The 22,500-nt window shown below is 43.9% G+C and overlaps 1 protein-coding gene across 1 annotated transcript in view; it reads left to right on the top strand.

The window, feature by feature from the left end:
* Nucleotides 1–22,500, top strand: part of sertad2b (SERTA domain containing 2b) — a 52,527-nt gene that overhangs the window by 965 nt on the left and 29,062 nt on the right. The gene's annotated exons all lie outside the window — the stretch shown is intronic.

Below are 22,500 nucleotides of genomic sequence, written 5' to 3'. Positions count from 1 at the left end.
ACGTGTTCCTTCCACGCGCTACGTCCAACCAGGGAAACTCCCCCCTGTCAGGTGTAAAGGAGCAACTTGGACACTCAAGCATGAAGGAAGCATGAGTTAAGTCCGTTGCTCTCCCCAGGTTGGCGGAGGGTGTGTAGAGCCCAGGATCACATTAGATGATTGACACAGGGGTGAAAAATGGGTTACAAAATTGTGGGATAAAAAATATATTTAAAATAAGAAACCCGTCCACCATCATCGTGACATCATCGATGGAGAATCCAATCTAATAGAAACTGCAGGCTTTCTAGTCCTGAAAAGTTGCAATGTGAAAATGGAAGCCATTGTTCTCACGATAATAAAAATCTAAACATTTTTGAGGAAAACAAAATCTGCCTAACGATGATGTCACTGGTGGACGGGTTTCTGAACTGCCCATAGCCCTCCTAGGAGGCAATACCGGCAGTCCGGCACAACCTAAGGTCTGTTTATAAAGTAAATGTCCGTAATTCAAAATGTCACATTATTAGATTGTAATTAGTAATGCATTATTGGCAATGCGTTCATCACTGGAGCGCTACTAGGCCTACAGCTGAAAAATGGGTCTGATTTAACCTTTAATAATATATAGCATACTGTTAGTTAATGTATAATCTAAATCTGAAAGCTGTCATCTAGCAGTGGAGTAAATGTGCCTCTTGGAGGAAGTATCAAAACACGGCAATAGGCCTACTCAAGAATAAATTGTCCTATAGGCCTACTTAAAGGAATAGAAACACCCCAAATTACTTTTTTTCAATTAACCTATAGTATAGTCACCCTTAATAGATTGCCTTTTCAACGTAAAAAAAGACCATTACTTTTATTAAAGTAGGGATTTCACTTAATTCAAATATCACTTATTTTTTTATATACATAAAATACATTATACATTATCATTAAAATCTTTGTGATTTGCGATTTATTTGTTAGTGCAATTGATAGAAGAAAAAGTTATTTTGGGGGCGAAGTAATCCTTAAAGTACAGTAGGCTACTTGAGTAAAAGTACTTTGGAAACGTACTAAGATTTCTTACTTAGAAGAAATTTAGCACAATTTAGATATGTTACAAATAAAACTAAAAGTCAAGCATTGAACATTTTACTTGAGTAAACTTATAATAGTATTGGCATCAAAATACTTACATTTCTCATTATGCAGTGCAATAATCAAAATATGTTTTGTAATAATAATCTAAATCTGCAAAGTAACTAGTGACTAAAGTTTTCAAATAATTGCAGTGCAGTAAAAATTACAATATTTGCCTCTGAGATTGAAGTAGCCTATTGGTATGAAAATGGAAATGCTCCAGTAAAGTAACCTATTATGTTTTTACTTAATCACTTAAACATACATGACGTACTTAGTATAACGGACATAAATTAGCTCTGTACTCGGTCAGGTCTTGTTTTCTTCTACACCAAAACGATTTGCCATAAATAGCTGATCTACAAGTCACGTTGCAACACTTTGTGATCTTATTCCAGTGAATGTTAGGGGATACTATAGGTTTTAGTGGCCACTGGCCAGTACTCAATACTTAAATACTTAAACCACGCAAATTGCCATAGTGATCAGAGGTTTTGTCAATGGGGGATTACACCGCCAAGAGCGCTTCTAATTTTGCAGCTAATCCAGATTACGGTGCTGTGTTCCGCTGTACTCCCAGTCTGTGCATCCCTGCCTCAAACACTGCCCCATCAAACACATTGCCCACTCAGTCACTGCAGAGCACTGTCCACCACAATGGGACTATTGATCCACCTGGGTTTTCTAGTGGACATTTTGAAAGGGTCCCAGGGAAATAAACAGAAGAATTTTTCAATTTGAATTAAATTAACAAGCGCAATTAGAATAAGATATGTTTCAGAAGGGCTGATCAGAGGCACTGCATCTCCACCTACCCAGTTGGTCTAACCACAATGATAACCACCAATAGGAATGAGAGGAGATCACAGCGACAAAAGTTCATCAAATGGACATGAGCATTTATTTTTACTGCTAGTCTGTGACTAGTGACATATGGGTTGTTATGGCTGCTGCCATTTCAAGTTTGTGAAGTTCACTCAACTTTTCAAGTTCAGCCCCTCCCCTAACCCCTCCCCCTTTATCATACAACTACAGCTGTGGGTGCAGCTCTACTCTCCCTCTGCCAACCTGGGGAGAGCCCTAAACTGAGCTCATGATTTCTTCACTGCATGAGGAGTGAGCAGGCCGTTTCTTATCTTCTGATGAGGGAGTTTCCTCTGAAGGAACACTTCCACGCACCAGTATTCCAACCAGTTCCTTTCCTTTCCATCAGGTGCCCTAGCTGAGCAGGGGGAAGCAGTATAGAGACCAGTATTACTGCATGTTTTTTGTGGCGGTACCTAGACTAGTACCTACCGTATAGGGGACACGATGAGATCATGCAAACTCCACAGTGGCCCTTTCGCTACCCCACCTAGGGTATGGCCCTTTTGCAACCCCACCTAGGGTATGGCCCTTTTGCAACCCCACCTAGGGTATGGCCCTTTCGCTACCCCACCTAGGGTATGGCCGCTGAAGACGCGGAGGAGAGAACAGCCCCCCAAATGGGTGTTGGGGTGTGCGGGAATCACACCGAATCACACCAGATCCCACCGGGAATCACACCGGGAACGGTCTAGCTGTGAGGTGACAGGCAGCGCTAACGACTGCGCCACCTTGCACCCCTTTTTTGCTGAATCTTAACCAGGATATGGCTCAAGTGGTTTAAAAACTCCTCTCCTCTGTTAAACATTGTTAAGATAGCTCCTGCTGTGCTCCTTGTGCAGTAGAAAACATGTACAGTTTATTATGTTAAAGTATTTTCCACACAAATACCATGAAAATAGAGTGTGTGAGTGTGTGTGTGTGTGTGTGTGTGTGTGTGTGTGTGTGTGTGTGTGTGTGTGTGCGTGTGCGTGTGCGTGTGTGAATCAGAGACAGAGGGCAGCAGGCCTAGAGAGATAGTGAGACCGAGATACCAGTAGACATAGAGAGAGAGACAGAGAGAGAGCGGGTGAGTTAGAGCAGTAGACATACAGACAGAGAGAGAGAGAGGGAGAAAACAGTACACAGAGACATAGAAAGCATGCAGACATGCAGATGGAGAGAGAGAGAGAGAGAGAGAGAGAGAGAGAGAGAGAGAGAGAGAGAGAGAGAGAGAGCAGGAGAAAACAGTAGACAGAGACATAGAAAGCATGCAGACATACAGACGGAGAGAGAGAGAGAGAGAGAGAGAGCAGGAGAAAACAGTACACAGAGACATAGAAAGCATGCAGACATACAGACGGAGAGAGAGAGAGCAGGAGAGTTGTGTAGACAGTGAGTGAGAGCAGTGGACAGCAGGAGAGCAGCAGACATTCAGAGAGAGCTGAGAGCAAGAATAAAAGAGACCCAGAGAGAGAGAGATCTGTGTACTATAAATAGAGAAGAGAGAAGTAGCCGTAATGATAGCATCCATCGACGCACAATAATCCCTACAGTAGCACCGTGCTAGTGGCTCCATAGGCGTTAACTCTGGCATCTAAACATGGCTCAGGTGGAACCTTCAGAAGGCTTATTCCACTAGAGTCTGACTTCTACGTATTCATACCGGTTTTCAAGTGGAGAACGCAGAACTTGAAAATTTGCTATTTTCAGCAAACTAAATAAATAAAAAATATGTCTTTGCGCTAAACCTATAACTGTAAAACATCTTTCTCTGGCGTAAATACAATGTATGAGCCTACCCCACCCCCCCAACTGTGTAACACTGCACCATATGGGAGCTGCACTATAAAATCCCATGTGTTAATTTTACTCTGAGAGAGTGTAAAAAGGGGACCCGTTCAGGGTTAGGATTTTACCGTGAGGTTTCACAATGGCCCGTAAGTTGTAATTCATGCTTTTGAAATGGGGAGGAGGGGAGGGTCTTTTCAAATGGGGAGGAGGGTCGGGTCGGTACATGCTGTCCTCTCCCTATAGACTATACCAGGCCAAACTCCATACAATTCAACTCAATTCAAAGGAGCTTTATTGGCATGAGAAAACATATGTTTACAATCATTGCCAAAGCAAGTGTCAAAACTCAAAATCTAATAAAACTGTTGAAAATGCAGAAAATGCAGTTGGAGGGGGGGTACAGCATTTTGTAAACAGCTGAGCTGTGTCACATTGTGCCATTGTGTCACATACATGTTATAAAGGGTATAAAGCTTATAGTGGCAATTGTTTTGACGTCACATTGGGACAAATAGCAGATTGTTCTTTTGCAATGCCATAGCAAATGTTCATATACCTTTTATACCAGCACTGAAGAGGTGTCTCAGCAATGAGTTGCGATAACTATGTTCTACAATGCAAGTGGCAAAATGCACATATTTCAATGAAGTCACACAACTGCAATGAGTGTCTGGCTCATGTGGTGGTTGCTGCATTCAGACCAGCTGCAGCATGCAGCAGTTTGTGCAGCTGTATAGGTGTAGGTTAGAGGCCAGCCCAGAAGTGCAGTATTATTATACGCCTTGTCCATCCTAGAAAGGCGTTTTAATGAACATAATGGACATGGGTTGGGTGTGTGTGTGTGTGTGTGTGTGTGTGTGTGTGTGTGTGTGTGTGTGTGTGTGTGTGTGCATGCATGCGTGTGTTTGGAGTTGCAATATTTGTTGTGCATCTTAGAGAGAGCAGGATGAACAGTCCAGTCCAGCACTGAAACAGGTCATATATTGTGTGTGTGTGTGTGTGTGTATGTGTGTGCGCGTGTGTGTGTGTGTTGCAGTGCACAACGACATAGCCCCACCCCTTCAGGCACTGACCTCCTTTTTATTATTACTCGCACAGGAAGCACCTTTTCTGCCTCTCTCTCTCTCTTCCCTCTCTCTCTCTCTTCTCTCTCTCTCTCTCTCTCTCTCTCTCTCTCTCTCTGTGTCTCTCTCGCACACAGTCTATATGTCACTCTCTCGTTCGCTCTCCCTATCCCTCTTTCTTCTCTCTCTCTGTTCCTTCCTGCTCACTTTGTTCCAATTTCTCATACAGCTCAGGCTGAACCCGAGCATCAACGTGCGTGCGTGCGTGCGTGTGTGTGCACGTGTTTGTAGGTGCATTTATGTGCACTCAATGCAATGCATCAAAAATGATCACCACAGCACACATGTGCATTGACGAACACACGTGTCGTGGTCACACACACACACACACACACACACACACACACACACACACACACACACACACACACACACACACACACACAGGTCCCTCCAAGCGATCAGAGCATCCAGTATAGAACAGAATGTACAGACTGCAGATATTCTCCACACAGCCTTTCTAATATGCTGTGGCTATTGATTCTCCACACACAGTAACATATGCACGATTGCACATCTATGTACATCGTCAGTCCTGTAAGATCTAGTAGGATCAACCTTTTCGGGATCAGGGCCCACTTGAAAATCTCAAATGCTTTCGTGGCCCACCCATCTGACCACAGTAAGTAAGTCAGTAGGTCTGAGAGGCTTGATGTCAGTATCAGCCAGATCTGCCATGATTGCCATCATATTGTTTTGCCAATTATTGGGGACCCACTTGCAATACCCTCGCGGCCCACCAGTGGGCTCGGCCCACAAGTTGAGAACCACTGGCCTAGTTGTCAGTTTGGTGTCTTTCTGATGTCGTTCTGTGTGTCTGAATCTATACCGAAATAAGATGTACAGTAGAAAGAACCTGACAAAGTTCTCCACTTGTTCCCTAAAAGTCTGTCAGTCCTATTTTCGATACGCGATTGGGAGTGTTTATGGGTTTTCTCACAAGGCATTTTCAGTAAAGTGTTGCCCGTTTAGCAGTAAAAATAGATCACACACATGTTACTGTACTCTATCACTGTCTCATCCACTAATGACTATGGACGCATTGTGCTGAGTTCAGACAAGACAAAACAAGTCCTGAAGATCTGGAACGCATACTGTACTTTACCGTACGAAGGCCTGCATGCGCACGCACACACGCACGCACACATACAAGGATCTTGTGTCAGAAGAGTCGAGTTTGCAGAGCGGCACTATTAATAATAGATAGACACACCTTCAGCGTTGGAGAGAATAAAAGAGAGAGCGAAGATAGAGGGATGTATAGATGTACTGGTGGAGAAATTAAAAGATATGGATGCCATATAGTACTGAGAGGAGATGAATTGATTGACGGATTAAGAGAGAGAGAGAGAGTGAGTGAGTAAACAGAAAAAGAGGAGTAGAGAGGAGCAGTGGCAGAAAGTGAGAACAGGACTGAGAAATGTTCATGGGGGACAGAGAAATGTGGCATATGGTCGAGCTCTTTATGTAAAGGCCGGTTTAATTTATACTTTGTCTTACGACTGTGTCTGATGACAAAATATTACATTTTCCTAGTTGAAAACACAGCACTTTTGTTGGCAGACATGGTCGTTTGACAGTGTAAATTTGCCTCGAGGCTCCTATTATATACAGAATGAACTCACACACACAACACAGCACAATGGAAGGGGATTTAGCACTAAGTGTTGAACATATATGATACCGTTGACCTGTATTCAGTTTGACAGTTGGCAACTTACTGCCTTGGCTATTTTGATTTTCTGATTGTCAATAGGTAAGTTGAGAGGGAAACTGTGTAGGAGACACAGACAGAAGGAAAGCTGAGAGAGAGACAGTGTAGCAGTGACAGACAGTAGGAAAGCTGAGAGAGACAGTGTAGCAGTGACAGACAATAGGACAGCTGAGAGGGAGACTGTGTAGGAGAGACAGACAGAAGGAAAGCTGAGAAGGGAGACTAGGAGAGACAGGCCATAGGAAAGCTGAGAGAGAGTCAGTGACAGAAATAAACCAGAGAGGGAGCGAGTGTGGGAGAGACAGATAGTAGGAAACCTGAGAAAGAGACATTGTAGGAGACAGTAGGAAAACTGAGAGACAGACATTGTAGGAGAGACAGACAGTAAGAAAGCTAAGAGAGAATGCTTTAAAAGAACATACAAATAATTGTACATATATATATATATATATCACCTTCAAAAATATTATAGTTTTAAATAATAAAATAATAATAATAATAATAATAATTTGAAGAGATAGTGAAATTGGTCGATCTACAAGCTCACATCGCAGCTTCCAGTGGGTACTTCTGATGTAACAGGTGCTCGTAGGAGGAGGCCGGTGAAGCACTGAGTCACTGAGAGAGGCTATAGGCCTCGTGTTTATACCTCATACACGTCAACAACCAGGCATTCTATCCTCACTGTCCAGACTCGTGTGGACTGTGGTCAGTGATGATCGCTGCATTGTGACACGTCGTGAGCTTGTCAATCTGCAATTTTCACTATTTGTGAAATAAGGCTTAATTCATAATGTATTTCTTTGTAAGTTTGGATCCCGAGTAGACACCACATGTATCTTTTGTTTTGGGTATACTTTGACAGAAGTATCGTTGCTGTTAATTGGGCAAAAACCTCTTATCTCCTTATGAAATTACTGCCCTACTCTACTTCTACTACTACACAAAAGTAGCAAACAGCAGATTGTAGAGCTGATTATATGTATTTTCATTTATTTGTTTTGCTATTTGTTTTAATCCTGAAAAGAAACAGTTTTGGACATATGAGGACCGTGACGATATAATGCCTGTGTTGTTGACAGTGATGAGGTATACCGTACGTAACATCCTCTCTCTCTGACTCACTGCTTCACCGGCCTCCTCCTACGAGCGGAGCGCCTTTTACATCAGAAGTCACCACTGGAATCCCCCTCCCACACTCTTCCTTCCACTGTGTGTGTGTGTGTGTGTGTGTGTGTGTGTGTGTGTGTGTGTGTGTGTGTGTGTGTGTGTGTGTGTGTGTGTGTGTGTGTGTGTGTGTGTGTGTGTGTGTGTGTGTGTGTGTGTGTGTGTGTGTGTGTGTGTGTGTGTGTGTGTGTGTGTGTGTGTGTGTGTGTCAGCATTTGCCATTCGATCACAGTGTGGATTACTGGAATTGTGTGTGGATTTGCGTTTACACGTGTGTGTGTGTGTGTTGCTGGACGCTTAATGTTCACAAAGACACAGGTGGAAGTGGAGGAACTCAAACATTTGGCTGCTTGAGTGCTGTTAAATTTAAACAGTGTTCTCCACACTTAATAACATACCCCATCATGGACAGTGGGGGACAGCCGTGGAGGAAAATGGTATGCCACGCCCGCCTATACCTTAAGGCAGTGGGCAATGAAGTTAATATTAATTGTTGTTGAGACTACGCCGAAGTCTGCGGCCAAAGCGTCGGTCCAATCAACCGTTTTCATTGGCACGTGGATCTGTGTAATAGGCAGGTGTGAAGGAGAGGACCTTGAGTTGACCGCTTTCATCAGGGCACTTGCCCACCGAAACATGTTGGTGTTTTAAACTTTAATTAAGTACCCTTAATAATACTGATTTTATATTCATCCTCTCCTCTTTTCTTTTCTTTTACTTTTTTGAGCGCTCGGATCGCACCTCTTTCTTGAGTAACGGTTCCACTATTAGTTGGAAGGGAGCAAATACTGAATCACTTCGATGAATTCATATTTTGTAAATGACTGCAATAAGATGTAATTATACTACTATTAAAATTAATTTAAAATGTTGGCTTAAGTTTGGTGCTGGAGGAAAGGTCACCAAAATCTTGGAAAAGCATGGCAGTCCAGCTTGTATTTGTGTTGGACATGCAGACAGAAAAAGAAGTGCGTGGAAATTGTATGTATTTGATTACAGATCGACAAAGATGCCTTTATCCACGTGTGAATTCCACTCACAGAGAGGATTGTGTGCACAACACATCTTATGCCTGTATTTAGGCTAGGTGCTGGACATCAAGGCGAGAATCAAGGAGAAGAAAAAACATCCGCACACTTGTTTAAGCTCCAAAGACGTACTTTATTAACTGGTGCAACGTTTCGACCACTTACGTCTTCATCAGGCAATTATCATTCCACTCACACACATATGTTTGAATGTATTTTCTGATCTGAACTGGGACCATTACCATGCAGGCCATCCCTGATTCTGGGATATTTTGTGTCAATGGTAACATTGGTAAGTTCATGGAGTAATGACTATATTGCTTGTTGTGTGGTGCTGGGTTAGCCATCAAGCGGCTGATATCAGTGTCAGTGTAGCAGATTGCTGTTTGGGTCTGTGACTGAATGACACTGTGGGTGTACACTGTACAGTGTAATTTAGGTGTTTTGCAAGTTGGTGGGTGGGGGGTGTATCGCAGTCGCACATACAATTCACTCACACCGATATATGATACACAGGGACAAATAACCTTACTTAATGGTAGCTCAGTATGATATAATAGGCTGTGTGCGTGCGTGCTTGCGTGCGTGCGTGCGTGCACACACACACTACACTACACAGTGTAGTAGGCTGTTGACTGTTCTGCGGACTGTGCTTAATAATTCATGTTGTAGAGGACAGTGAACGAATCTCTCAACTTCATTTGCTAGCAGGGAGACAAGTTGTGTGTGTGTGTGTGTGTGTGTGTGTGTGTGTGTGTGTGTGTGTGTGTGTGTGTGTGAGTGAGTGTGTGTGTGTGTGATGTAGATTTGTCATACTGATATTTGGAAGCCTGGGCCATATACATAAACTGACCACGAGTGGCGTAATTATAGTGGCATGACAAAGAGCAAAGCCAAACAATCGGCTGCTCTATCTCCTGCTTCTCTGTCGCCACAATTCATGTGCATTTATATTTACTTGTTTTCTTGTTCATCATATAATTAAAGTTAAATGTTCTTTTCATATATTGAAGTTTAACATCCTAAAATGTTAGATTTTCAAATTGTTTTCCATGTTTTGCTCTGCTCTAGTATGGATGCATAATTGGCTTGCATATGGTATTGGCTACATTTGTGTGTGTGTGTGTGGTCTGGTATGTACTGTATGTGTTGGTTTGTTAAGTAAACTATTTTGAGGGCTTTTTGCATTTATTGATAGGTATCAAACTTTGTTTTGCCTAGAAACGATACTGTGCCTTTATTTGTGCCTCTATACACTAGCAAGGTTTGGACTGGTAGATTGGAATGCATTAGTCTTGATTGTTGAGTGAATTTGACTGTACATGATTGTAATAAACTGGATAAAAGTGGACTGAGCTGAACTAAATGGAACTAGAATGGATGGAATTAAAACTAGAATAGTTAGACTCATGTTAGACGAGACTATATTTTCCTGAATTAACCTCAGATATCCCAGATTAACATATAATTCACACTCTCCGTCATTCCCACCTCTCCTTCCAGTCAGGCTTGCTGTTTTCCTCTCCCTCCACATATCCACATAATCTCCAGACCATTTCCCTCTGTTTCACTCTCCCCACATGTGTTTGTTTGGGTAGTTTTACTAAATCATTTTTCTTTCAGATTTGATTTGGCCCAGATTGCTTCCTGTGACGAAAAGGGAGAAAGTTAGAAGTTAGAAACGTCCATTCTGGCCAACCAGCCACTGTTCAGTACTCACTACTCAGTGTTCTGTTGTGTGACTGTCTTTGTGCTGTATCCAGGAGCTGTTCCGCCTAGAGAGAGCCGGTACAACCTAAAGACACCTACAGATTGCAAAGATTTGTTCATGATTTCGGCCGTCTCTTGCCTGTCGGCAGGTTGTCGATAGCTAGTCTTGACGTTTCCGGTGAGGATCGTGAGATGCTTTAATTTAAGTATATTGGCATGTGTTTGCCACTAGCTATGAGTTCGGTAGTGTCATATCCCTAATATGTATGGCATGGTGTAGTACAGTTGAGTTTGGGTTTTGCACCCCAGCCTACTGACAGGAAATATGCTGAGCTGTGTATCGGACGGTTATTCACTTGAAACCACATGGTTTCATGGAAATCATAAACCTACATTTCTTATCTCTTTACACAAGAGTAATAAAACAGGGGAATAAATTATGTCACTCAGATCTAATTGTGAAAGTACAATTAACAGAGGCTAAAGGTAGAGTAAGTGATTTCACTTAATTCAAATATCACTTCTTTTTTTGTTTTGTTGTGATAATCCTCTCTACTATAGAGTGTGCTGACCATATAAGGAGTTCCTCCCTGTCCCCAGTTAACCCCTGGGGGTCAAAAAACCTTAGGTTTCGTTTTTGACTCTCTATCCTGATTGGACGAAGGCTTAGGTCCCACAGCCAAAAACGAAACCTAAGGTTTTTTGAGTGAAATCACTTACTCTACCTTTAACGTTATGCGACAATAATAAATAAACAAATAAATACGACTATTTGCAAAAGGGAAAACTGTTATTATATTATTATCGATAATTGAATACATTATCTGTTCAAGTTTAAGCTTTTAACATTCAAATATCATGTGGTTCAACTTACCCCTCGACTTGGATCAACTTACCCCTTACCTGGGGCAAATTGAGCCACATTACCACTTTTTTTTAAAAGGTCATATTTTCATGGCCCGTTGTCATAGATGCTTACTCATCATTTTAATTGATAGAAGACATCCTGAAATGTGTGTAGATCATTAGATTTTACTGCCATCTCATTTTGCCTTGCTTCCAGGACAACTTAAGCAAAAAGTGGTTAATCTTACCCCGTTCTCCCCTATGTAATAAATTAACACGATTTGCCTTCAGCACTTTAATAAGCACATTTTCTGAAATGAAGCCTAGTCTATAAGGGGAATTGCCATTTTCGAGTGAGGGTAAATAATAAAGGTAGATTTTAGTTTTTTTAAGTGGTGCAACCACTTCCTTAAGTGACTATGTGTGTGGGTGGGTGGCTGGCTGGCTGGCTGGCTGGCTGGCTGGGTGCGTCTGAGCACGAAAACAGCATGGTTGTTTTTCACCACCTGTGCGCAACCTAACACACACACAAACACACGCATATATTAACTGTATATATATGGTGATTTCGGGTGTGCCTGGGTGCGTTCCTGTGGAACTCCCCCCCCCCCCCCCCACGAAGTTGCACCACTTACTTCACACGGGTGTGATTCTTTGTTCTTTGTTTTGTTGTATTTTCTTACCTATGATATTAAGCTAAGGCTTCAGCCTACCCGTTTTTGGTATATGTTTACAAGGACGACAAATTTAATTTAATTGAACTACTGCTTTTAATAAAACTACTACTATACTACTTTGTGATGCTGCAAGGATAAATGTTATTTTATTGAAGATCAAACCTGTCTGACTGTCTCTCACCATATCTCTCCGTCTTCATTTCTCCCTACTGATGTTTCATGACCTACAGTATCTCTCCTTCCCCTCTTACTTCTACTCCTCGTCTCTCCCTCTCTCATCTACCCCCCCAAACCACTCCCACACACACACACACGCACGCACACACACACCACCACCTTTTTTCCCAATCCATCCTGCCGTTGTCCTTGTGTGCCCTGTTAGACTGTGTCCTCAGCCCGCCTCAACTCTACGGCTGATCTGAGAGCTGCTCTAAACGGCAGGTCGTGGCTCTGCTGTGCTGCATGGAGGATGCACACTGCTGCATCTAATCTGCTCATTATAGGCTTGGGCCGATATTTGATGGCCCAGGTGATGGTATCACCTGGTGATGGTATCACCAGGTGATGGTATCACCAGGTGATGGTATCACCTGGGCCATCTGAACTCAGTAATAAGTTATCATACCCGGTGTTATCATACATACAGGTATCTAACTTTGGGCTACGACAAATGCCAGGCAATACGCGAAAGGCTATAATTTCACGTACTGTTCCCAGCCATATTTGTTCACAAAGACAAAAGAGAAAATAGCATTTGATCAACACATTAATTCATTATAGAGATGAAACATTACTGCTAGTGTTAATGATGAACTGCCCCAGCACATACAGTAGTCCCACTGGGATTCCCCATCAGTGTGGAGAGGGAGTCGGCTGAGAGCATGGCAGGTGCTGCTGGCGAGCCTCGCCCATGTTGGTACGCAGCCAATCCGTCAACCATCAACATTCGCTAGCTGTTTTCAGGTCTTGTGTTTTGCTTTTGATCAGTTATTATCACCCTTGCTTTTCTTTTACCATTCCCCATCGCCCAGGGCACATAGGCTAAAGGCTGGTTATGTGGTACTATTCTATACTGCAATATTGAATCATGGACAGACAGACAGACAGACAGACACATTAGGAAGGTTAATGTTTCAGATCAGTCTCACTCATAAATTCCCAGTCAGTGTCAGCATGTCTAATTGTCTGTCTGTGTTTTTATGGTACTTTTTTCTGGAGCACCCAGAAATTGTGTAGTGAGAATCCCATCATGCCAATCTCTTGAGCCACACCCATGCTTGTCCTGGGATCGAATCCACCACCACAAAACCTTCTCTCCTGTATCTCCCCTACATTGTCTCCTTCTCACTGTTCGAGAGAGAGAGAGAGAGAGATGGGTGACATGTGATAGAGGTCAGGCCCTGGGACTCAGACCTACAACATCACAGTCACTGGCAGGGGACGCCCCTGTCCATCTGCTCCTCTGAATAGACGTGCCCTTCTGTTGTTTATCTTTTATTTCCTTTCTTCTCCCTTCATCTCTCTCTTTTTGTCTCTTCCCCCTTCTCTCCCTCTCTTATTTTCTCTCTGTCTCTGTTTCTCTCTCTTTCTCTCTTACCCATCTCCATCACCTATTCAGTATTTAAGTCCGACGTCATTTTGTAGTGCTACGTTACGTCCGGGTCCAAGTGGCACCAGCTCCCGTCCGCATCTCATTGTAAATAGAATATCTAAACGCGTGAATCTTTTTACAATGACGTTATTTTTCAGAAAGGAAGCCATTGAGGGTTAAAATGGGTGTCCATGACAAAGAAAATATATGATGTGGAGACAAAGACTATTATTATCATTATTATTGAAGATGGTAACAGTCCATTTGCTCAGTACAATATTTCGGGTGCATATTTAGAATGTGTGCAGGGTTGAGTATGATGAATCTAGTTTGCAATTAATGAGGATTTAGTTGACACAATTAAATAAAATGGTGATAGTATTCCGTGTGGGGCAGACGGCCTGTCACAGCCAGATTTGGGAGAGCAGCAGCTTTGTTGTTGCGAGGAAAGCGGTAAAATGAGACTTTCGTGGTTGTTTTCGTCTCAGATTTAGTCTGACGGAGCGTCACAGTATAGCTCTATGGGGACACAAAAGTAGGACCCGGAAGTATCTCTGGAGGGTGCGCTCACGTCATGGCTAAAATACTGAATTCCTCTATCTCCTGTCCTCCAACCTTTCTCTGTCCCTCCCTCGGCCCATTATGTCTTCCTCCTTGAAATTGGCCTGCAGCTGGCCAGCCTCTCAAAAACACTTGTGGGGTTTGAACCAGCCTGTCAGAATAGATTTTAAGACTTTACTGATTACTTTGGCTGCCTCCTAGTTACATTTGAGATATTCTAGTCCCTAATCAGCCTGAATGTATCAGGAGATCCTCAGGTAAGGCCGTCTGGATTGTTCCCCAATTTGTCCTCTTTTCCTGCCCCCCTCCTGGGGGTGATCTGGCTTAAGTGGTATGAAATACATTGCCTGAATCCCGTGGTGGGAGTTCTGCTCTGATTTTGGTGAATATGAAGTAGTTCCGGTCATTTTGTGACACTGGGTTTTGTGAATGAATTTACTTTTATTGCATGGCCCCCTTTGCCCCACACAAAATGACCGGAACTACTTAATATTTCACCAAAAACAGAGCAGAACTCCCAGTCTCCCACCACGGCACTCGGGCGATCAATTAGTACAGTTGCAACCACTATATTAATGGCAAGTATTTCATACAGCTTAAGTTAAAACTATCCCTTTAATGGCCCAGTCGTGCACCAAAGCTATGGATGGAATATACTGTACTGCTTAAATATCACACTCTAACAAAGTCGTTTAAACCACTTCTCAAAACATACTTATGTTAAGACTTTTTAATAGTGCTTATTTATTTTATTTAGCTTCTTCTTCTTGGCTCTTTTATCCTACTTAATTCCTGCTTTTGATTTCTAATGCCTTCTATGTTGTTTTTAGTTGATGTCTCTTCCATGTTATGTTCTGGTCATTTTTATCTTGTTTTGTAATGCACTTTGTAACCTTGTTTCGAAATGCATTATACAAATACATTTTTATTATTATTAGCTTTTAGCTAAGGCTTGTGGTCCTTGTTAGCCTTTATTTACACAGGGCAGGTTCACTGAGCACAAATGTTCTTTTTTGACGACGCCCTAGTTTACCCTCATGCAGTACAACACACATTTCACACCCAGTACAATATTCACCTATAATGTATGTTTCTCAGCAGCTCCACCAGAGCTGTAGGGGAAGTGCCCTGCTCAAGGGCGCTTCAAATGTTGGGTGTTATTGAGGAAGGCGTGTCAAGGACCCTCAAATTGATATCGAATAAACCATGAATGAATAATCATTTGATTAGATTTGGTCTCAGATGATAGTTGTTGATATGACTTAATACAGAATTCCATAATTGACAGTCTACTGTACGTGGGGGGGGGGGGGGGGGGATAACAGTGGAGACTGTGAAATGTCCATGGGGTATGAACCCTACCCTGTAGTGGGTAGGGTCCATGGGGTATGAACCCTACCCTGTAGTGGGTAGGGTCCATGGGGTATCGACCCTACCCTGTAGTGGGTGGGGTCCATGGGGTATGAACCCATACCCTGTAGTGGGTAGGGTCCATGGGGTATGAACCCTACCCTGTAGTGGGTAGGGTCCATGGGGTATGAACCCATACCCTGTAGTGGGTAGGGTCCATGGGGTATGAACCCTACCCTGTAGTGGGTAGGGTGCATGGGGTATGAACCCTACCCTGTAGTGGGTAGGGTGCATGTAGCATGGGTAGGGTGCAACTATGAACCCTACCCTGTAGTGGGTAGGGTGCATGTAGCATGAGGACCCAAGGAGGGACGTGGAGGGGAGGGGGGATGTCATGGGACCTAATTAATATTCTGCTTTTTGCAGTCTGATTTAATTTTGACTGCATGTGACCCTCCTGTATTTTTGCACACATTCTATTGTAATTACAACCATATTGAACTGCAGGTGTAGACCGATAGATACTGTATATATATATATATTACTAATCAAGAGCATGTTGTAATACGTCCAAGAAATTCGAGCATCAAGCCACTACAATGTCTTACATTCTTACGAATGTCTTCGCTAACGGCGAAAGAAACACATTTAATTTAATAAAACATTTTGATTCCTATGTGTGGTTTCAGAGTAACATCTCAGGGGTACCTCCACCTCCTTTATTGCCATTTGCCCCACAGGAATTCAAACCACCAACCTCGACCTCAGCGGCATTAGTTGCATGCTGTAGCCGTTCAGCTACAATAGTCCACATTGTTCTGGTACAAATAGTCAGTGGTGAAGTAGTGTTAGTGTACTACATCTTAGAGGCAAATGTTGTACTTTTACTCCACTACAACTTTAGTTAGTAGTTACTTTGTAGATTATTATTACAAAATCACTTCAGCCCTATATACATTTCAGACTTTTCAAAAGCTTTGTATACATTACAACTTTGTAATTTACATTGTACATTTTGAAATGGGACATTCTGCAAAAATTCTGGGACTTTTACTTGTACTAGAGTATTTCTACATTGCAGTATCCAGTATTGATACTTTTACTTAAGTAAAGAATGTGAGTACTTTTTCCAATCCTGTCCTGTCTCAATGTCAACAATCTTTCAGTGTGTGTGTGTGTGTGTGTGTGTGTGTGTGTGTGTGTGTGTGTGTGTGTGTGTGTATCTTGAATGTGTCCGTGCACTCTAATGTATGTATTTTGTGAAATGTGCATGTATAGCCTATATGTATAGCTTGCATGCATGCATTGGTGCCGGTGCATTTATTTTCTGTCTTGTTTTGTGTGGACTTCTGTTCTTTTTTGTTTTTCACAAATATGTTATTTTTCTTGCTGCCTGCCAAGTGAGCTGTACACATTACACAAAGAGCTTGGTGTTTGACTGGGAGAAGTGGGTGGGTGGAGGAATGGATGGGTGTGGGTCCGCATGGAGGGATGAATGGGGGTGATGGGTGGGGGGTGTCTGGAGGGGTTGGGACAGGGGACGGCTGGCTGGCTGGCTGGCTGGCGCGCTCGGGTGGTGGATGTTCCTTGGAGGGGCAATGGTGGGAGTATGGCTGTGTCCATGTGTGCGCATGTGCATATGCTTGTCTGTGTGTGTGCGTGCGTGCGTGTGTACGCGAGCACTTGAGCGCAATTGCAGGTGGACTTCTGTGCACATACGTGCATGCGCACACAGTGACACAGATGCTGCGTGTGCCTCTCTGTTCACATGCCTGTGTGTGTGTGTGTGTGTGTGTGTGTGTGTGTGTGTCTCTCTCTCTCTCTCTCTCTCTCTCTCTCTCTCTGTTCTTTTGTTTTGTTCCCGGTTGCCGGGTGATGGGGGCTGAGGCATTGGGACCAGCTGCGAGGGCTGAAACCATTCACTTCCCTTCTGTTGGGGGAGACAGAGGGGTGGGGTGGTGGGGGCTAGGAGGGAGGAAGAGGGAGAGAGGGGGGAGTGTGCGGAAAAGTGAGCGTGCAAGACAGATTTCTTGAAGTGAGAGATAGAAAAAGGAGGACACAGAGAGAGGTTATACCCTGGTCAACCGAAAGAGAGAGACAGAAAGAAAGAAGAATCAAGCGATTCAGAAAGAGAGAGACAATGGAAGAGAGAGAGAGAGGATAGAGAACGCCCGTCCGGAGAGAGAGAGATGGAGAGAGGGAGAAAACATGGGACACAAACATCCGGTGAATCTAGCAGATCTGAGACCAGACTGAATCAAAACAAGCGCAGTTAGAACAGGAGGAGAGCTCATTGCTTCAGCTGAAGGAACGTGTCATTCCAACAGATTTGTCTCTTGAAAAGATGTACTTTTTGTCTGTTTCAACACTCAAAAGAGAGGGGTCAGGGGGATGAAGGATGAATTAGCCAAATAAATAGTAGAGAGAGAGAGAGAGAGATGGGAGGTGTGGTGGAGGTGGAGTCATAATAGAGCAGGCCGGATGGCTAGGGAGGAGCTGAGTCAGCCAGTCTGACTGACGCATGCACGTTTACTCACACACACACACACACACGCGCACACACACACACACACACACACACACACACACACACACACACACACACACACACACACACACACACACACACACACACACACACACACACACACACACACACACACACACACACACTCACACACACACATTCAGTAAACTACCAATTATCATTAATTTGGAAGATTAAACTACCAGTTCTCTAGTGTACAATAGGTTGTCTTCGGATGAGCCCTCCAGCGGCGTCTCCGGTCATTTGGCTATATCTCTCCAGTACTGCCCCTGCATCGTTCTTTAGTAGGCCTATGTCCATGTCGGTATGGACGGTATGGCGTGGGATGCCCTCATGATGGAGGCCACGGTAGTTGTCTGGTTTTGACAGATTTTGGCACTGGGATGATATCAGAGATACCATAATATCCGTCTCGTTGTTGTTCATGAGGCTATATGGTTGCAGATGCCCAGGATGGTGTTATCTAGAATCAGATCAGTGGTTTTCAACCAGTGGTTCGGGGACCACCAGTGGTCCTTGGGGGGGTTCCAGGTGGTCCCCAGCTATAAATGATGGAGAGTTGGTAACCAAATGGACCCTTATTAGACGAGCATGAAGTGAAACGTTTCATTTTACGCCCTTGAATAGAATTGTTTTGATCAATGTTTGCCTGTTATCTCTCCTATGGCACCACATCAATACAGCATTGAAATGTGGACAAAATCAAAAGCAACGACAACTAAATGTTTTAAGTTTTGGGCCTGCAAGGCTAAATCTCATCAAATGGTGGTCCATGACCTGATGAAGATCAACCAGATCGAATCATGGAAACGTTGTCAGACTAATAGACTAGATTGCGGTTCTTGACCTCCGACCCAACAATTTAACCCTGCTTTAGAGGGTCCACACCCCCGCAGGGAGTGCAGTGCCCGGTGTCCAGTCAGTCGGACCCGCGGTTGTCGAGAACTGCCACAAAAGGCCTCTTCCCGGGCTCTGGACCTAATCTGACATAATTCTGACACCTGCATATTACTCCATATTTGAGCATGCCTGACAAAGAATTCCATATATGGGCATAAAAGGGACACAGGCATAATAACTGGGTGGGGCATCCATTTCCAACTTGCATCATTCCAAGATACACCTGATCACCCCTAGATCTCCATATGGAGCTGGCCTGTTCTGACATCACAATGATGTTCTGACGTCCGACTCCATATTTGGGCATGCCTGATAAAGAACTCCATATATGGGTATAAAAGGGACACAGACATAATAACTGGGTGTGGAATGCATTTCCAACATTGTTCCAAGTAGTCCAGTGCTTTCTACTGGTATAATAGGCTAATAGTACCTGATGACCATGTTTTAGGGTGCGGAATAAAATCACGGTATTCCATCTTTAACGCTTCATTACGTGAGTGATCAGCCATTTCAGGTTAACTTTACAACTAAACTATTGCAACAATTTCCTTGTTTCATGACCTTTCAGTTCAGCTGCTTTCTCTTTGGCTGAAATGAACAAACTTCCTGTTTCCTCTCTCCCACACACACACATGCACGTGTGTGCGCGCACACACACACACACACACACACACACACACACACACATACACATACACATACACATACACAGAGCGTTCCTTTCATTTCACTTTTACTATTAAACTACAGCTTCTTCCATGGAAACCTACTGGTAAGCAGACTTCATTCAGGAGAGAGAGAGAGAGAGAGATAGAGAGAGAGAGACTGGGAGGGGAAGAAATGTGAGAAAGTGTCACTTCATCTCTGTTTCTTTACTATTCTGTGGCCTGCTGTATCAACTGGATTTCCTGTAACTATATCTATAGCACTGAACACATATACATGTACATTACAACACAACACATGGATTTGCACACAGAGTAAGGCTGGTTGGTTGTCAGTGGAATGCCGGGTTGTTAGGCGAAAGATAGGTCATTATCAGGGCAAGGATGGGTGGTTGTCAGGTGAATGCTGGGAGGTTGTCAGGGCAAGGTTGGGTGGTTGTCAGGTGAATGCTGGGAGGTTGTCAGGCAAGGTTGGGTGGTTGTCAGGTGAATGCTGGGAGGTTGTCGGGGCAAGGTTGGGTGGTTGTGGGTGACAGAGGAACACTGGGTGGTTGTCAGCGGAACGCTGGGTGGTTGTTGTAGGAACCGAAGTTGTCACTAGTGTTGGCGTGTTTTGTGGAGTGTGTGTCCCTGGTGGACAGACCTATATCTGTGTCCTGATCTACTGACACAACACTGCTGAGTGCTCTCTCTGGAATGCGTCGCACTCACCAGCTCACTAAGGCCTCTGTGTGAGCCAGGGGAGGGAGGGAGGGAGGGACGGACGGACAGACAGACAGAGACTAGGAGTCAGGAGGGAATGAGAGACAGGGAACAGGAGAACAACACAACTTATTTTTCTCCCTATAAACCACCTGACTGTGTGTGTGTGTGTGTGTGGAGGTGTGGACAATGTGAGGAGACACGCCTCCCTAACCGCCCCCTCTCTTTCTCTCTCCTCCCCTCTTGTCTCTATCACTCCCTCCCTCCCTCTTCTCTCTTTCTCTCTCTCTAACCTGTCCCCTAGCTCCACTCACAGTCTCTATCTTTAACCTGTCCCCTAGCTCCACTCACAGTCTCTATCTTTAACCTGTCCCCTAGCTCCACTCACAGTCTCTCTCTCTTTAACCTGTCCCCTAGCTCCACTCACAGTCTCTCTCTCTAACCTGTCCCCTAGCTCCACTCACAGTCTCTATCTTTAACCTGTCCCCTAGCTCCACTCACAGTCTCTATCTTTAACCTGTCCCCTAGCTCCACTCACAGTCTCTATCTTTAACCTGTCCCCTAGCTCCACTCACAGTCTCTATCTTTAACCTGTCCCCTAGCTCCACTCACAGTCTCTATCTTTAACCTGTCCCCTAGCTACACTCACAGTCTCTCTCTCGGTCTCATTCTGGCTTCACAGTTTACTTTTATCTTTTTCACTTTGTCTGTGTCTCTCGCTCTCATTCTTTCAGACCTTTCCTTCCGATATAGTCTCCCTTTTGCTCGCATCTTTCTGTCTCTGTCGTGCCACAGTTATTTCCCTATCTCTGTGATCATTCAAATATAGCTTACAGTATAAAACAATCGAATCGTGGGCGACCTTAACACTCCCACCTACAGCATTGAGCTATGTATGAATGTATATAATGTAGTCCACTGCATGGTTCCTAAACACTGGGTCTGGACCCATTTGTTGGTTGCGGAAACATTTTTATGAGTCCCTTATTTTTTGTTTCCTACACTTAGTATTATCTTGTCTGTGAAGAACAGGATTTTCATGAAACTTGGTGAGAATGTGGATCGAAAAGTTCAAGGTCAAAATATATATTTTAAGCAGGCAGCAGTGGCTCAGGATGTTGAACAGAGGTAATCCTCCTTCTGTGGTATACTGTTGAAGATCCTTAGGCGTGTGTGTGTGTGTGTGTGTGTGTGTGTGTGTGTGTGTGTGTGTGTGTGTGTGTGTGTGTGTGTGTGTGTGTGTGTGTGTGTGTGTGTGTGTGTGTGTGTGTGTGTGTGTGTGTGTGTGTGTGTGTGTGTGTGTGTGTGTGTGGGTGTGGGTGTCTTGCCCTATAATGACATGCCCAAAGAATGTCAATACAGGTACGGTATACCTGTATTGAGGGCAGTAGGAAGGAAAGCCGAGAGGTTGATCCTGCAGTGTGTGGTTCCACAGGCCAGTATCATAACCGCCATGCCATTGCGCTGATGGGTACTGCCATCACACTGATGGGTACTGCCATTGCGCTGATGGGTACTGCCATCACACTGATGGGTACTGCCATTGCGCTGATGGGTACTGCCATTGCGCTGATGGGTACTGCCATTGCGCTGATGGGTACTGCCATTGCGCTGATGGGTACTGACATTGCGCTGATGGGTACTGACATTGCGCTGATGGGTACTGACATCGCGCTGAAGGGTACTGCCATCACACTGATGGCTACTGCAGTTGTAAACTGAAATATCAAATGTGTAAATTGAGATCCAATCTGAATCTCAAGTTGCTTTTGTCAGCATTCTCCAAAGTACTGTGTGTGTGTGTGTGTGTGTGTGTGTGCGTGTGCGGTGTGCATGCGTGCGTGCAAGTGTGTGTGCGTGTGTGTCTAGGCCAGTGTGTGAGTGTAGCATACTGTACATGCGTGCATGCGTAGACAGCGTGTCTACATTTGAAGCTGTGTCCTCCTGTGACACTGAGAGGGTTTCCTATTCCTGAAGTGTGAACGTCTGTGTTTTTGTGAAGCATTTGAAGTTCTTCTCTGCTGTAACTAGTATGGAGAAATGAGAGGAAAGGTGGAGGGTGACGAAAGGAGGAGCATTCTATGTCCTACTGTGTGTCACAGTTTGGTGTGTGTGTGTGTGTGTGTAGTGAACAGATGAGGGTGGTTGAAGAAGAAGAACTAGAGAGTGA

The sequence above is a fragment of the Protomyctophum bolini genome (assembly GCF_963924005.1).
Source record: "Protomyctophum bolini genome assembly, chromosome: 14".
NCBI lineage: Eukaryota > Metazoa > Chordata > Actinopteri > Myctophiformes > Myctophidae > Protomyctophum > Protomyctophum bolini.
This window is presented reverse-complemented; position numbering and strand designations above follow the sequence as displayed.